The 17,561-nt window shown below is 41.4% G+C and overlaps 1 long non-coding RNA gene across 1 annotated transcript; it reads left to right on the top strand.

Annotated features, from left to right (window-relative positions):
* The first annotated feature begins 413 nt into the window (after positions 1–413).
* Positions 414–5,227, top strand: LOC138850501 (uncharacterized). Its single transcript, XR_011390315.1, has 4 exons — positions 414–543; positions 744–888; positions 1,709–1,864; positions 3,814–5,227. It is a non-coding gene; the product is annotated as an uncharacterized lncRNA (long non-coding RNA).
* The last annotated feature ends 12,334 nt before the right edge of the window (positions 5,228–17,561 follow it).

Genomic DNA, 17,561 nt, shown 5'->3' with positions numbered 1-17,561 from the left:
ATTTAGGTTTCTGTACCTCGCCCTTTTTATCTATTAACACAAGTGGATTACATCCACACTTGATTATGTTTATACACAACATTTGTAATTTTTTGCCATCCTCGGATTGTAATGAAAACGGTAGGATAACCCCACAGGGAAATTCGAGACAGGGCAGAGAGCGCCTTTATGCCTTCAACGACAAAACGCCGGCCGGCCAAGCAGGCGCTCGGGCCACCCCACCCTCCGAGCCAGCGCTGATACTTTGCCCCGGGCGCCCCGCGTCTGGCCGGGGAACTCTTTCCCAGAGCGCCTAGGGTCACAGGCCCGGCCACAGGGGAGCACGAGGGGGACCCCGGTGGGCCTGAGTTCTCTCCCTCAGGTTGGGGGAATCGGGATGGCCAAGCGCCCGCAGGATTTGAGACCGGCCATCTGGCCGAAAGATGTCTGGGAGGAGGCTAGGAGAAGCTGTGGCTGAGAGCGCACGCTCACCTCCCAGGCAGGCGGCAGGCCTGGCCTGGGAACTCAGAAGGCCCCAGAGCGGAATGGCCTGATGCTGCCCCTGTAAGTTCCTTAATCTCTTATTTTGTTTTCTCCATGTGACTTCCTTTTGGGGAGCATTGGAAAGAGAGCATTTCAAACTCAAAATCTTCTGAACATGTGTAGGCCCTCTCTTGGCTGTGCTTGCCTTCCATCCATCAATCAATGTTTATTAAAGTCTGAAGCCCTGGATGATGTAGCTAACCAGAACTCTCTTTCCTCAGGACCTTTCCCTCATCTGAGAGTGGCTTTCCAATCATTCTTTCTGCCCCACACCCTCTGGGATAACTCCTGTTTTTGGATTCCTCCCCAAGTAAGTGGGAGCAAAACTGGAACTAACAAGGAAAGTTGCCAAGACATCAGACCAAGGTAAGAAGGGGGCTTGGTTCCCAGCCACGTGCCCTTGGGTGGTCCTATTCATAGTTAGCTTTGGTATTGATTACTATCCAGGATTTCCCTGGCACGGGAAGCTGGCAGAACTCTGCCTCATCTGGCTAGCAGAATGTCCCCCATCCTGAGCAGTTTCCCTTCTGAATTAGAAAGCCAGGAGCTGCACTCCCTGACATGCTAATAAGCAGACATGGTAATCGCATGTGACAGGTCACATGCTCCGTGACACATAAAGAAGACAATATCACCCCGTGCAGACATCATGCTGTGGCAGTAGAATTGCTTTCCTGCTCATAGTTGACAACCTAGTACATATTCATTAGCAATGAAATAGAGGAAAAGAGTGAAATGCAAGATGGGTTCTGCAGGGTTCTCCTATTTTAATGTTTTTCAGAAGGAGACTTTGTGCCAGATCTGAAAGAAACTCTCCTTTGCCCTTCCAGCTCTGGTTCTTGTAATCATAAGTGGCATTTTGGGTACATTCCTTCTGTGCATGGGTGAATGCTTTCCACCCACCCCTAACTCCATTTTGTTGCAATAATCAAATGAAGTAGGGCTAAAAACACATTTCCAAGTAGTGAGATGGTAAGGGGCCCACTCTGCTACAGACTGGGGGGCCCAACACATTCAGCTGGAACCTAGTGCAGGTGGCTTGGAACTGCTTTGCACGTCAACATCATGGAGACAGCCTTAGCTACCTGTGTGTGAGCAATACAGTATATACTTCTAGGCCTTATGTTACTGTCTCTGCTATATTTGAGAATGTTGACCACTTTCCTTTTTTTTTTTTTTTTAAAAGATTTATTTATTTGAAAGGCGGAGTTACAGAGCGGCAGAGGCAGAGAGAGAGAGAGGTCTTCCATTTGCTAGTTCACTCCCCCAGATGACTGCAACAGCTGGAGCTGCCCAGATCGGAAGCCAGGAGCCAGGAGCTTCCTTTGGGTCTCCCACACAGGTACAGGGGCCCAAGGGCTTGGGCCATCTTCCACTGCTTTCCCAGGCCATAGCAGAGCTGGATCGGAAGTAGAGCAGCCAGGACTCAACTGGCGCCCATATGGGATGCTGGCACTGCAGGCAGCAACTTACCCACTCCAACACAGCGCCAGCCCCAACCACTTCCTTTTTGAAATATCTTCTGCTTCTCTATTTTGCTGACCACTTCTTTTTGTCTTTGTAAACTATTCCCTTGCTCACTCCTTAAACACCGATGTTTGCAAGAGTCGTGCCCTTCATCCTCACTGTCCTTCACAATACATTGGTTGTTCTTAGCAAATCTCATACATATTTATGGGTTAACTACCATCTATGTATCAATGAATCTAAAACCTCAGTCTCAAGCTTGGCCACCTCCTCACTGTTACCTAGGACTAATTGGGCCGTTTCCCTCTCTAAGACTTGGTTTATTCATCCTTCAAGCAAGACTGATTATATCTACCACGTAGCAGTGAGATTTAAATGAGAATATATACAATCTGCTTAGCATGGTGCTTACCATGTAGTAAACACCAAGTAAAAAATATCTTATCTCTATTGGACATGCATGTTAGTTGAAGAAATTCAACATGTCTCAGTCTCAAACTGAACTCAACCTCTTCTCCCCTTGATTCTTTTCTTCCTCTGATGTCACCTGCGGCTTACTCAGCTTATCACTCAGGTCCGCCTGTTTTAACCTAGCCAGCACTGATCCTTTCACAGCATCATCAGAAAGTGCTTGTAGGATCGGAACTGAAGATACAGTCATACAGAGGAGGTGAGTGTGTGGGTGTAGTGTTATAGTGTCTTCATACTGTATAAACAGGGCAACAGTTAGTAGTCATGGTGCCTGTCAGATGTCTTTATGGGATATATGAGTATACAGGTGCCTCGCCCTCTCTGGCCTGGAGAACCCAGGCCGTATTCAGCGGGGTAGTTTCATGTGTACCATACACAGCTGTGGAAAGACCATGAATGAAAATAGAGGGAAAGTCCCTAACTATGGTCAATGTTCAGCAAGTGCTGCTTCCCTTCCTCTGGTCTCGCTCTTGTGCTCACTCAGCCCAGGTTACAGATTCTTTTGGGCTGAACAGACGAATGTGCGGCTCAATTCTTGCTATCCCTTGTGTTAGAAAAATCCTTTATGATGGACATATGCATGTGACTAATATGATTCAAAGAGCGAATGGCTCTAGGAAAGCAGCAGCACACATTGCACTCAAGGAAATCATTGCTGACTTCCCAACCTTTTGCAGGAGAAGCTCGTGGCCAGTGGAATGTTTCTGTCTCACTGTGAGAATTTGAGAACCTGCATGCTCATTGGATTCTTGGCTTTTGCATAAGACTTCGTGAGTTGAGGTCCCAGGCTGGCTTGGTGCCTCTGCAGGCTTCTCAGCTTTTGGACCCTGGGGCTCTGTTTCTAGGCCAGGTAGAAGTGAGGTGGAATTTTACAAGATAGGTACAAAATGCTTTGGGCCTGGATCAGTCTGGTTGATTGGAAACCTGTAAGATCTGTCAGCTGACTTCAGTACTTATTTATAGCATACACTGTGGGTGTGCCACTTTGGATAACTCTCCTTGGCTTGCTGTGTCCATAAATCTGGAATGAAGCACAGCTCACTTCTCCACCTGCTTTCCTCCCCAAATCCTTCCATAAATCTCTAATTTTCTAAACAGGCGTCTCTCCTCCCTTCTCCCAGTTCTCCACTCTTCTTACCAGTGCTGGTTCATAAGTATACAACCAAACTGGGTGCAACTTTTATTGTCCAGTTACACTTCTTAGGTTAGATTTGTACTTTTGCCTTTCTTTCTTTTCTATTCTTATCTTGTAAAACATAACCAGATCTGCCTGATTTCAAGTTTTGCTCCACAGAAAATAGTGATTCTTGGTAACAAAATTTCAGAGGCATTTTTTCCTTGTCTGTCTCACAGGACTGCTCTGAAATAATGTGTAGAGAAATGACTCAGTGTCAAAGACACGACTGTATGGAAGATCGGTTGTGGTTGTCACTACCTCCACTTGTCAACTGTTCCTGCCATTCTTGTCTAGCCTTTCAACACTACACATAAGAAAAAAAGGATCGACACAGTAAAACTGGAAAACCTGACTTTTTAAAGTCTGAAGAAATGTATTATTTCAACACTTTTCGGATTACAAGCTTGATGCTTCTACAGTTGAAGTCAGAATTCACTTTTTTATATAACACATACCTTTGCCTTTAGTGAACCTGGTATCCAGCTCCACGTTTAAAGCACCAGAACCACCTCCCCTGGACACACACAGTGAGAAACAAAAATAAAACAAAACCTCCTTTTGCCTCTCACCCTTCAGTCTTTTCCTCTCTCCTGCCCTGTTCTTTTGAGCAGCTTCTACTGTTTGAGGTCAAAAGTCTGAATTATTTCCTTCAAACTTGGAAGGGCTTAGTGATCTAATATTCATTCATGTTTGATGTCTTGGTCTCCATTAAAAATTAATACACAAGATCTCAGATATAAAAATTTAAAAATGTATGTTCTATTTTGGGCCAAATGACACACATTAGGAGTTCACCATTAATCTTTAACCATTACCAGTTAGTCTATGGCGTCTCTCCACGAGTGTAGTATGATGGAAGGAGCAGCAGCTTTAGAGGCCTTGGGAGCTGATTGCTTGGCTCTGTCTTTGGGAACAGCTTTGAGCAGGATCCTTAGTGCTTCTGAGCTTTAGGAGCACAAAGACTTCTGAAAAAAAAAATGCAAGATAACAGGTAAGGACCTACCTACTTTAGTATCTAGCAAACAAATGACGTCTCCAAAAAGTTCACGAAAAATGTGTATTATCAAAAAGTTCCAGAGGGAGGAAGGGAGAGAGATCTCTCATCTGCTATTTCATACCCTCGAAGGCCCACAGTAGCCGGAGCTTGGGCCAAGTTTAAGTCAAGAACCAGAAACTCAACCCACAGCTCCCACATGAGGAACATGGTACAATTATTTGGGCTACTGCTACAGCCTCCAGTGTCGGAATGGGCAAGAAGCTATAACTGGGAGCAGAGTCATGATTTGAACCCTGGCACTCTGAGGTGGTTTGTGAACATCCCAAGTAGTGCTTAACCACCAGGACAAATGCCTACTCCTAGTAACCAGGCTTTAGTGGTTGAAATCTAGTAAAATTGTAACTCACTCATTCATGTATCTAGCACATTCTCTGCAAAATTTGTTCTTGTAGTTCTACCCCTCTTTGTGAACAAAGCAACCTATCTCATTTTCTGACAATAAAACATGTGATTTCTGAAGTGAAAAAGAAGAAACTATTCATGAATTTAAATGTTTTGACCAAAATAAACTTATTTTTAAATTCTATTTTCCATTAATGTTTGAAGTAAGCCTTCATTGCACATACTCAATGAAAGTTAATTTGGAATTTTCACTTTGGGCTATGATATAGCTTGTAACAGAACAGCCATGCTCCCTCTCAGAGTAACTAGAAAACCTGGTGTATTTATATCCTCTTTGCTTCAAATGTCAGTGTGCTGCCAGTGCAGCCAGGAATTGAGCAATCAGATCCTAGAGAAGGACACTCTGAAGTAAAACAGTCTCTTCATGCACCCCTCCATCTTTGGATTAGCAGCAGGACTTCAGTCTGCAGTTAGAGATTGAGAAAATAATTGTTAAGGAAAAAAAAAAAAAAGAATCCTGCAGATATTTGTGCAATCGCTTGGCATTAGAGGAAGAGAAATTGGAGTTTGGACTGCTGAAATTTTATAGAGAAGGGAAACTGAGACAAATAAAATCAACAGTCACACCAGTTTTCTCCTCTGGGTACTTGCAAATGAAGCTGCACAAGGCAGAAGGCTAAGACGCAGAGCGTAATGTGAATAGAAAGCCAATCAGAATATTTTGTGACTTTCTCCAGGGAGACTAAAATGGAAGTGTATGCCTTACCAAGGAGGAGAATCCAACAGAAGCAGTCCAAGGTCTGTTAGGAGACCTAGAACACTGTGCTCTAACAACGTAAATGATACGTGTGCTGAGCCTCACAGATGCCACGTTCTGTCCCAGGGTGACTGGAGCTGATCTGCCTCTCTTGTTCTTCAAGATAGGTTGAAACCTCTCTGGAGGAATGTGGCATCCAGAATCATTATAATTTTCTAAAAATGTCCAGCATTTGATAAAAAAAAAAAGCATATTAAGAAACAAGACCAAGAAAAATGATAATCAACATAATAGATGGCTCAGATTTTGGAAATAGATGCAGATCTAGTAATAATTATAATTAACATAAATAAAATAATAAATGGTAAGATGAGAATTTCACCAGAAAACTAAAACTATAAGAATCAAATGGGGGCCTGCGCTATGGCATAGCTAAGCTTCTGCTGGCAGTATCGGCATCCCAATATAGGCACTGGTTCACATCCTCGCTGTTCCTCTTCCAATCTAGCTCTCTGCCTGGGAAAGCAGTAGAAGATGGCCCTAGTGCTTGGGCCCCAGCACCCATCTGGGAGACCTGGAAGAAGCTTCTGGCTCCTGGCTTCGGATAGGCCCAGCTCTGGCCATTGAGCCATCTGGGGAGTGAACCAGCAGATGAAAGACCTCTCTCTCTGACTCTCCCTCTCTCTGTCTGTAACTTTCCCTCTCAATAAATAAATAAAATCTTTTTTTTAAAAAGAATAAATGGAATTTCTAAAACTGAAAAACATAATAGATTGTAGTAACTGGATATTTGACATAACCTTTTTTTTTTTAAAAAAAAGACTTTGTTTACTTATTTAAAAGAGTTACAGAGAGAAGGAGAGAGAGAGAGAAAGAGAGAGAGAGGAGATCTTTTATCCACTGACTCACTCCCCATATGGCTGCAATGACAGAGCCAGGAACCAGGAGCTTCATCCCGGTTCTTGTATATAAGTAGCATGGGTCCAGACCCTTGGGCTATCTTCTGCTGCTTTCCCCCAGGCCATTAGCAGGGAGCTGGACCAGACATGGGGCAGCTGGGACACGAATCAGCACCTATACAGGATGCTGGTGTCACAGGCAGTGGCTTTTCCCATTGGACCACAATGCCAGCTCCTTGGCACAACTTAAAAGAGAATAAATTGGAAAATAGGCCAGAGAAGAACACCCAGATTGAGAGCAAAAAAAAGAATGGAAAAGAGCAGTAGAAGTATGTAAGACAACACGTACACATGTAAGTCTGACACGCATGTAATTTGAATAGCAAAGAAGAAGAAAGGGGACATGGACAACTTTAAATAAAGTGGATTGGATTGAAATTTGTCCAAGAAAGAAAGGCACCAGTCACTGATTCTAGAAGCTCTATTAAAAAAAAAAAACCCTCAATATACACAAAGAAAATGATACCTACACGCAATAGTAAGATTACTGAGGAGAAAATAAACAGAAAGAACAAGGAACATACTAAAAATAGTTAGAGAAATGTTGCCTTACATGCAGTAAAAAAGAAGGCTAAGGCCGATGGCTCTGCAGAAACAGTGAAGGCCAGACACAGGATAATTCTCAGATGCTGAAAAGAAGCAACTGCCCTCCTGAAGTTCTACACCTCGGGAAAAGACCTTTGTGAAAGAAAATAAAGATAGCTCCAAGGCCGGCGCCGCGGCTCACTAGGCTAATCCTCTGCCTTGCGGCACCGGCACACCGGGTTCTAGTCCCAGTTGGGGCGCCGGATTCTGTCCCGGTTGCCCCTCTTCCAGGCCAGCTCTCTGCTGTGGCCAGGGAGTGCAGTGGAGGATGGCCCAAGTGCTTGGGCCCTGCACCCCATGGGAGACCAGGAGAAGCACCTGGCTCCTGCTTTCGGATCAGCGCAGTGTGCTGCCACAGCGCGCCGGTCGTGGTGGCCATTGGAGGGTGAACCAACGGCAAAGGAAGACTTTTCTCTCTGTCTCTCTCTCACTGTCCACTCTGCCTGTCAAAAAAAAAAAAAAAAAAAAAAAAAGATAGCTCCAGACAAAGACACACAGCTAATTTGCTGCCAGCAAAAACTTGCACTAAAGGCAGTTTCTAAATGATCTTGCATGGAAACATTGAAATACAGTAAGGGATAAAGTATAAAATGAATAGAAAATATGCTGATCAGTATGAATAAATATTGACTATCAGACAATAATAACATTTTCTTACGAGATATATAAGGAAAAGTGCAACTCAAATAAGTGGCGAGTGAGAGGCAAATCAAAGTGTTACAGGGTCCTTATGTCACTGAGTAGTTTAAAGTACTAGTTTATGATGAATTCTAATCTGTGACAAATGCATATTGTAATAACTAGGATTGGTATTTAGAGGAAAGTGAATATGTACATAATTAACTGTAGTAAAAGGAAAATGCAACACTTTTTGGTAAACTACTTGCTGAAGAAAAAAAGGCAATATGGAAGACACAGGATTAATAGATGCAGTAAGAAGACAGACACATTCAAGTACACCACTAATTTTTTTTTTTTAAGATTTATTTGAAAGTCGGAGTTACAGAGACAGAGAGAGGGAGAGACACAGAGAGAAAAAGAGAGAGAGCACCTTCATCTGCTGGTTCACTCCTCAGATGGCCACACCAGCCAGGGCTGGGCCAGGCTGAATCCAGTAGCCAGGAACTTCTTATAGGCCTCCCATGTGGGTGGCAGGGGCCCAGACATTTGGATTACCTTCTGCTGCTTAACCTAGGCCATTAGCAGGGATCTGGAACAGAAGGGAGCAGCAGAGATACAAACCGGCACTCACATGGAATGATGGCATAGCAGATGGTTGCTTTACTTGCTGTGCCACAATTCCAGCCCCAAATTATTTGAAAATAAAATGTCTAAATACACTAATTAAAACACAAATATCATGCTCATATGGGATGCTGCAAGAGACACTCCTAAAAAAAAAAAAAAAAGATAGCTGGCGCCGTGGCTCACTAGGCTAATTCTTTGCCTGCGGCGCCGGCGCCCGGGGTTCTAGTCCTGGTCGGGGCACCGGATTCTGTCCCAGTTGCTCCTCTTCCAGTCCAGCTCTCTGCTGTGGCCTGGGAGTGCAGTGGAGGATGGCCCAAGTGCTTGGGCCCTGCACCCGCATGGGAGACCTGGAGGAAGCACCTGGCTCCTGACTTCGGATCGGAGCAGCACACCAGCCTCAACGCGCCAGCCGTAGCGGCCACTTGGGGGGTGAACCATCGGAAAAAGAGAAACCTTTCTCTCTCTCTCTCTCTCTCTCATTGTCTAACTCTGCCTGTCCAAAAAAAAAAAAAAAAAAAAAAAAAAAAAAAAAAAAAAGATAAAGAGAAATTGAAAGCAAATAAGCAACAAAGTCATTTTATACAAGTATTAGCAAAAAGGTTACTGGCATTGGTAAGTGTCAAAGCAAGAATTTTTAGAGATGAAGAAAAATATTTCGGGGCTGGCGCTGTGGTATAATAGGCTAAGCCTCCGTCCATAGCACAGGCATCCCATATGGGTGCCGGTTCATGTCCTGGCTGCTCCAGTTCTGATCCAGTTCTCTGCTCCTGGCCTGGGAAGAAGATGGCCCAAGTGCTTGGGCCGCTGCACACACAGGAGAAACCTGGAAGAAGCTCCTGGCTCCTGGCTCCTGGCATTGGCTGTTGCAGCCATTTGGGGAGTGATTTAATGGATTGAAGACCTTTCTATCTCTCCTTCTCTATGTCTGTAACTCTACTTCTCAAAGAAAAAAAAATACAAATAAGAAGAATGTTTTATGACAACAAATAAAATCAACACTGGAGGAAGACACAACAATCTAGATGTGTTAAGGATCTATCAGTGTGCCTTCTAAAAATAAGTACCAGAAATTGAATAAATCAGGAGGAGAAATGCTTGAAACAATAGTCATAGAGGAGATTTAATCTCTCTCTCTCTCCATAACAGAAAAAAAAAAAAAAAACAAGCAAATTATTAAAAACAGAGGCTGTCTCAAATAACACTTCATGCTTCATGGAGTCAATAATGACAGATAATGTATTTTTTCCCAGCACATATGTAACATTAAACAAAATGGCAATGTCTATGCACTGAGCCTTTAAACAAGTCTCAAAATTATTCAAAGCATTGAAACTAGTCAACTAAATGATCAAGCTAGAATTCAAGTGGAGCTAAGCTATAAATCAGTAAAGATACCACCAGAAGATTACTGAATGTTTGGAAAGTAAAGCTTTCAATTCAATAAAGCATTGGGCAAAAAGAAATTAAAATGGAAATTAGGAATGTTTTGTACTTAACAGCAATGAAAACCCTACCTACCTAAAATAAATAATGCAGTTAAAGGAATGTTTAGTGGGAATTTTACAGTCAAGATTTTGTGGGAACAAAAGAAATAAAAATCTGTAATCCAAATATGTACCTCAAAAAAACTCATAAAAATTGCATATTAAGTACTAAGAAAATAGACAAAAGGAAATAATAAAGATGAGTTGAAATTAACAAAATAGAAAACAAGTAGTGTAATACAGAAAATCCACAAAGATTAAAGTAATATTTTTTAAAAAGATTCACTTTGTTTATTTGAAAGACAGTTACAGAGATAACATTGATGGGAACATGCCATACAGAAAGAGTGTGTATATATATACATATATATTATTGTATATATGTTATTGTATATATATGTATACATATATATTATTGTATATATATACTATATATATATAGTATATATACACACACACACACACACACACACACTCACACTCATACTTTCACTCCCCAAATGGCCACAATGGACAGGACTGGGCCAGGACAAACTTGGCAGCCTGGAGCTTCCTCGGGGTCTCCCACATGGGTGCAGGGGTCCAGGCACTGGGGCCATCTTCTGCTGCTTTCCCAGACACATCAGCAGGAACTGGATCAGAAGTGGAGCAGCTGGGGGACTCGAACCAGTGCCAACATGGGATGCCTGCACCGTAGACAGCAGCTTTACCTTCTATGCCACAATGCCGACCCCCAAAATAATACTTTTGAAAGAGTGAATCAATAAATTCTTAGAAATTTTGAGAGAAATTAAAAACAAATCACCAGTATGGAGGTAAAAAAGGATATCCATATGACCTGCAGAGACTAAGTAAATCTTAAGAGTATTATGAACATATTTATGGCAATAATTTTGAATTCAGAAGAAAAAGATTTCTAGGACAACCACAACTTACCAAAATTAACAGAATAACTATAAAATATGAATAATTTTACCTCTTTTATAGAAATTGGATTTGTAATCCTTCTCATACAGAGACCTGCAGGCTCAGATGGCAGAAAGATTAATTTTTCAAAATATTTAAAGAAGAAATTGCAGTAATATTATAAAAACTTTTGTGAAGAATGAAGAAAGAGGTTGCATTTCTCAACCTGTTTCATGAGGCCAGCACAATCCTCACAACAAAGCCAACCTAGGACATTACAAGAAAAGGAAATCGCAACAAAGGACAATTATAGGTAAACCTTAATAAGTAAACATATGAAATGTCTATACAAATATTAAATAAGTTCATTCAAGAGATACATAAAAAGCATACTGTTCCACAACTAAATTGAATTTATTCCAGGAATGAGAGGCTGGTTTAGTATTAAAAGATCATTCTTTCTTTTTCTTTTTTGAAAATTTTTAAAATCACGTATTTCTAATTTACATTATAGTGAAAGGCTTAAATGCTCCACTAAATAAAGAATTCAACAAGGAAAAAGGAAAGAAAGACAGGGGAGGGATGGGAGAGAGAAAAGAGAGGGAAGAAAGTATCATTATATTCTTAGAATTGTATCTATGAACTACATTGTCTATTTTCTTTATATTAAAATTAGTTAAATATAAAAAATAAAAAGTCGATCAATGTGATTCATCATTTAATAGAATACATTTATCTCAAAATTGTATTTCTATCTGAAATGATGAAGTAAACATATTTGATTAAGTTCCATATTTATAAAAAATAAACAGCAAATGAGATAGCAAGCAGTTTTCTCAGTCTGATACATAGCATCTTTGGAAAACTCATCAAAAAGAAATAATACTTGTTTATAAAATACCCAGTTTTCCCCCTAATACAAGGATGCCTTCGAATATTTTTTGTAAACATTGTTTGAAGGCCTTAGGAAATGCAATAAGAAGATAAATATAAAATTGAACACACTGGCAAGGAAGAAATGAAAGCTCTTTTTAATATGATAATGACATAATAACCTAGGTAGTCCAAAGCCATACTAAAATAGCATCTTATGGGGCCAGCAAAGCTCCTGGCTCCTGATTGCAGCCACCCGGGGAGTGAACCAGTGGATCGATCTTCTTCTCTCTCTGTAACTCTGATTTTCAAATAAATAAATAAATAATTTTTTTTTTGACAGGCAGAGTGGACAGTGAGAGAGAGAGACAGAGAGAAAGGTCTTCCTTTGCCATTGGTTCACCCTCCAATGGCTGCCGCAGTCGGCGCACTGCGGCCGGCACACTGCGCTGATCTGATGGCAGGAGCCAGGTACTTATCCTGGTCTCCCATGGGGTGCAGGGCCCAACTGCACTCCCTGGCCACAGCAGAGAGCTGGCCTGGAAGAGGGGCAACCGGGACAGAATCCGGTGCCCCGACCAGGACTAGAACCTGGTGTGCCGGCGCCGCAAGGCGGAGGATTAGCCTAGTGAGCCGCGGCGCCGGCCAATAAATCATTTTTTTAAAAAGCACCGTACAATCACCAAAATGATTAATGAAAAAGAGAGTGTTGTCAGAGATTTAGAACAATGAGAACAACGTTCTCATACATTGAACCTTCATACACTTCTGGTAAATTTGAACTCTTGTATACTGTTGTGTGGAAAACAAATTGATGCAACTTTGGAAAATGGCAATCTACTACAATGAAATATATGCTAGGACCCACTCTTTCTAGTCCTTCATTAATGTCAAACAGAAATGCATCTAAAGAAATGATACTAAATATATATCCTATTAGTATTATTTGTAGCAGACCCAAGTTGCAAATGATTCAAATATTCAGTGTCAGTACTAACAGATTTTTTAAATGTGGTATATTTATATAATTGAGTAGTATCTTCTATGTGCAGCAGCATGGATAAATTTCACAAAGATAACATTGATGGGAAAATGCCATATAGAAAGAGTACAGTATATGTATATATACACACATACTTTATTTAAAAAAGAAAAAGTTGATTCCCCCCACATTCTTTTTCCCAAGCTGAAAACATCTCATATTACATTTCTCAAAGATATCATAGGTTATGGAGGGCCCATTCTTGCCATTTCCCTACCACAGAGTACTTCTATAAGGGTAAGTAGAAGCAGGTGAATAAAATTCTTGAAACAGAATATTAATCATTCTAGCAAGCAACAAATATTTTCACAAGTTGCTTTCTAATACTTAGCAGGAGTTTAATGATGCTTTTTTTACATTCAGTGAAATTATACTCTAGGTATGTAGCTTTGCACATACACATGTGTGAAATACATAAAGCCATGAAAGTTTTCTACCAGATCTACAATTTGAATTATACTGACCTCAATTTCATTACCAAGGACCTATAGTAATAGTAAGAGTTGCCATCATGTGATGGGTATTTACTGTCAGTGTGCTAAGTGTTTTATATCCATGACATCATTCAATCTTCACAATAACCCCGTAAAGTAGGTTTTACTATTTCTTTTTATGGATAAGGAAATCAAACTTAAGGAATTTCCTCAGGGGTGTGTGTTGTAAGGGGAAGCCTTGCCGTGATTAGAATCTGTTCTCTCTGACGATCAGACATGACTTCTCAGCTACCTTGCCATGTATATGGTGTATCACGTTGATATTCATTATTGAAGTAAAGAAATGCCCATTTCATAGAAACCATGAATGTTGTTTTATAATAAGTTTAGCCTTGTGAATCTGTTTCCTTTCCGTTAGCTTTTTCTTTACCCTCATTTGATCCTCTTAAGTCACTTTGTATTATGCTGGCAATTGTAACACTAGAGCTATCATTAGGAGGAAGAGACAGCTGATCTCAACAAAAGACCCATATCCCCAAATAGGGGATTGCGTGTTTTAGAAATTTTTAATGTGAGTCCTTCTGAGGATGGAGGAAAGAGGGAGGTTGTATAATCCTCACTCAGACTTGCTGTTTTTCTTGGGAAAAATAATTACAAAATGTGTGCCTAGGTGTTCTCTAAGTCAGAGAAAGCATTCTGTTCTCCTTTCACCTTTGTGCCCACTCTCCTTTGAAAGATGCTTGATCTTCTCATGGCACTTTGGGAATACATACTGTCACCAGCTGCCAGGAAGCAGGATTCTGTTGATTCTGTTCTTGGACAGAAAGGAAGACTTGTTAGCACTCTGCCTTTGGGTTATGCTGGTGAAATATGTTCTTTCTGGAGATAAGAGCTTCAACTGAAAAATAATCTGTACTTAACAAAAGTTGAAGAAGAATTTCGGCTACTGCACCCTGCTGTACCAAGAGGGCTCATGAAAACTCTGAACCTGTATACTCATGTCCGGGAACAAAGGGAGCTTTATTAAAGGTCAAATACAAAGTGTAAGTACAGAGCCAGACTGCACATGAAACGAAGAGTCCATCCTTCTTTATTGACTATATTGCTGCTCGTAGTGGCACTGAGATTAGGGGTCAAATGAAATTCAACACCATAGCTCCTAGAAGGCTGGATTTTCCTGTATTTGCAGTTTATCGCTATTTACCTCTTTACCCAAAATGTCACTTCTCAACAAGATTTCTGTCTTCATTGCACATTTCCTGTCTGTTTATTTCAAAGCTTAAGTAACAAAATACGCAATTTTAAAAAAGATTTACTTATGTATTTGGAAGTAAGAGTTACACAGAGAGAGAGGGAGAGGCAGAGATAGAGAGGTCTTCACTTCCCAGGGTCACTCTCCAATTGGCCGCAAAGGCTGACGCTGCACCAATCCAACGCCAGGAGCCAGGACCTTCCTCTGGGTTTCCACACGAATGCAGGAGCCCACGGAGTTGGGCCATCTTCCCCTGCTTTCCCAGGACGCAGCAGATCGCTGGATTGGAAGTGGAGCAACCAGGACTTGAACCGGCACCCGTGTGGGATGCCAGCACTGCAGACGATGGCTTTACCTGCTATGCCATAGCACCAGCCCCAAAATACACAATTTTAAAACAACTATATAGGCATTTCTGTATTAGATACACATTCATTCACTCATCCAACATGTGCTGAGGGCCTACTGACCCTGAGAATTAAAAACTTAGATTTACCTACAGTATAGTCTCTGACAAAGAGGGGAGAAAAGCAAACTGGTATTTGTAAAATTGTGTAAATACCACTCTATTTCTCAAATACATTTTTGAAAAAGATAATTTTTTTTGTCAATTTCTACAACTGATGTGTTCTCCTAGAGCTTTATCCAGCAGGGCCACATTAAGAAAAGCTTATTTCAAAAAAGAATGTCATCCTACAAATGCTGGCGAGGATGTGGGGAAAAAGGATGTGGGGATGTAGGCTGGTGCTGCCACTGTGGAAGACAGTATGGACATAACTCAGAAATCTGAATGTAGACTTACCCAGCCATCCCAAACCTGGGAATTTACCCAAACCAAAAGAAATCAGCATGTGAAAGAGTTAACTGTACCTCTGTGTTTACTGCAGCTGAATTCACAATAGCTAAGATATGGAATCAACCCAGATGTCCATCAACTGAAGACTGGATAAAGAAATTATGGTATAGATACACTATGGAGTACCACTCAGTTGTAAAAAACAAAATGAAATCCTGTCTTTAAAAAAAGATGGACTCAACTGGAAACCATCATGCTTAGTGTAATAAGCCAGTCCCGAAAAGACAGATATCATATGTTTTCCCTGATCTAAGGTAACTGATAGAGTACCTAAAATGTAATGTATTGGAGTGAAATGGACATTTTGAGATTCCATTATTGTTTATAGCCTTTGTTTCTTCCATTGAGGAACAGTGTTTTTTTTTTTTTCTTCGTGCTGTTTTCGTGTTTTACTTAGTATAGGGTTAACCATACAATCCTTAAGTAAACTGAAAATAGATCTTTGTAAAAATTAAGAGTGGCTGGAACCAGCACTGTGGTGTAGTAGATTAAGCCTCTGCCTGCAGCACTGGCATCCCGTATGGGCGCCAGTTCAAGTCCCAGCTGCTCCACTTCCCATCCAGCTCTCTGCTAACAGCCTGGGAAAGCTGTGGAGGGTGGTCCAAGGGCTTGCTCCCCTTCACCCACGTGGGAGACCCAGAAGAAGCTCCTGGCTCCTAGCTTCGGATTGGCCCAGCTCTGGCTGTTGCAACCATTTGGGGAGTGTCTGTAACTCTGCCTCTCAAATAAAATAAATCTTAAAGAAATTCTCACAAAAAGACTCCCTGTGATAAGTGAGAGAAAATATTTGTAATACATATATTCAACAAAGGACTCATATCCAACCCCCCCCCCCCCACACACACACATACAAATTAACAGTGGGAATGTGAGAGGGACGAGGAGGAAGATTGGAGCGTGGGCGGGAGGGAGGGTGGGGGAGGGAAGTGTCACTATTTTCCTAAATCTGTAAATTTGAAATACATGAAACGTATAAAATAAAATTTTTAAAAAAGGATGATGTCTCTTTGGGGATGTTAATGCTAAGTCTTTCAACTTGCTTCCACTTCCCCTAGCTTTCCTCCAGGATGACTTCTTAATATGTCTGGGAAGGGTCCAGGGTCCTATAGAGGCTGTGAGAGGAAGTCTGATCCATGCATCAAAGTGCTGTGCTGCATTGCCTGTCTTCTGAGACAAGGTGTTTCCTTGGGACCAATTCCTAGACTCATTTTCATGAGAACGGATGGAGGTGTGTTTGTTTTGTTTTTTCACTTAGCTGAGTTAGGCCCCATTGGTCTTCACTAGCTCACTCAGCTCTATTTCTACTCCATCCAATACTGCACGTTTCTCTCAGTCTTAGTCACCCGAGTTCAGCTTCCCACCATTGCCTAAGTCTCTTTACCACTCACCACAGCAATCTTCTATGGGTCTAATGGCTCAGCTCAATTACCTTGCTTAGCCCCACTCACACCCTGCACTACAGAGCATGCAAACTTCCGGATCTCTTCAATACAAAGGCAAGCAAGGGTGTTTTAATGAGTAGCACTGTGTTTACAGATGACCACTACGTTTTTATTTTAAACATATATTAAAATTGGCTTCTGTGATTGTTGGACCCAAGAAAAAGTTAAACTAATTGTGAATAACACAGTCAGATGCCATTTATTACTATAGTTTCTGGCAAAAAGAAAGCAAGAGAAAATCCAAATAAAAAAGGCCCCATCTGACAATAAATTATTAAAGTTAGAAATTGTTTTTAAAAATAAAGTATGAACAATAAACTACAATTAGTGGGTAGGTAAAGGTGTTTTCTTTTTAAGATTTATTTATTTATTTTCAAAAGGCAGAGTTACAGACAGAGAGGGAGAGACAGAGAGGGAGAGACAGAGAGGGAGAGACAGAGAGAGAGAGAGAGAGAGAGATCTTTCATCCACTGGTTCATTCCTCAAATGGTTGCAATTGCCAAGGCTGGACCAGGCTGAAGCCAAGAACCAGGAGCTTCATCTGGGTCTCCTACCTGAGCGGCAGGGGTCCAAGTACTTGGGTCGCTCTCTACTGCTTTCCCAGGCCATTAGCAGGGAGCTGGATTGGAAGAGGAGCAGCTAGGACTTGAACCAGTGCCCATATGGGATGCTGGTGTCACAGTTAGC

Source organism: Oryctolagus cuniculus, chromosome 7 (assembly GCF_964237555.1).
Source record: "Oryctolagus cuniculus chromosome 7, mOryCun1.1, whole genome shotgun sequence".
NCBI classification, from domain to species: Eukaryota; Metazoa; Chordata; class Mammalia; order Lagomorpha; family Leporidae; genus Oryctolagus; species Oryctolagus cuniculus.
This window is presented reverse-complemented; position numbering and strand designations above follow the sequence as displayed.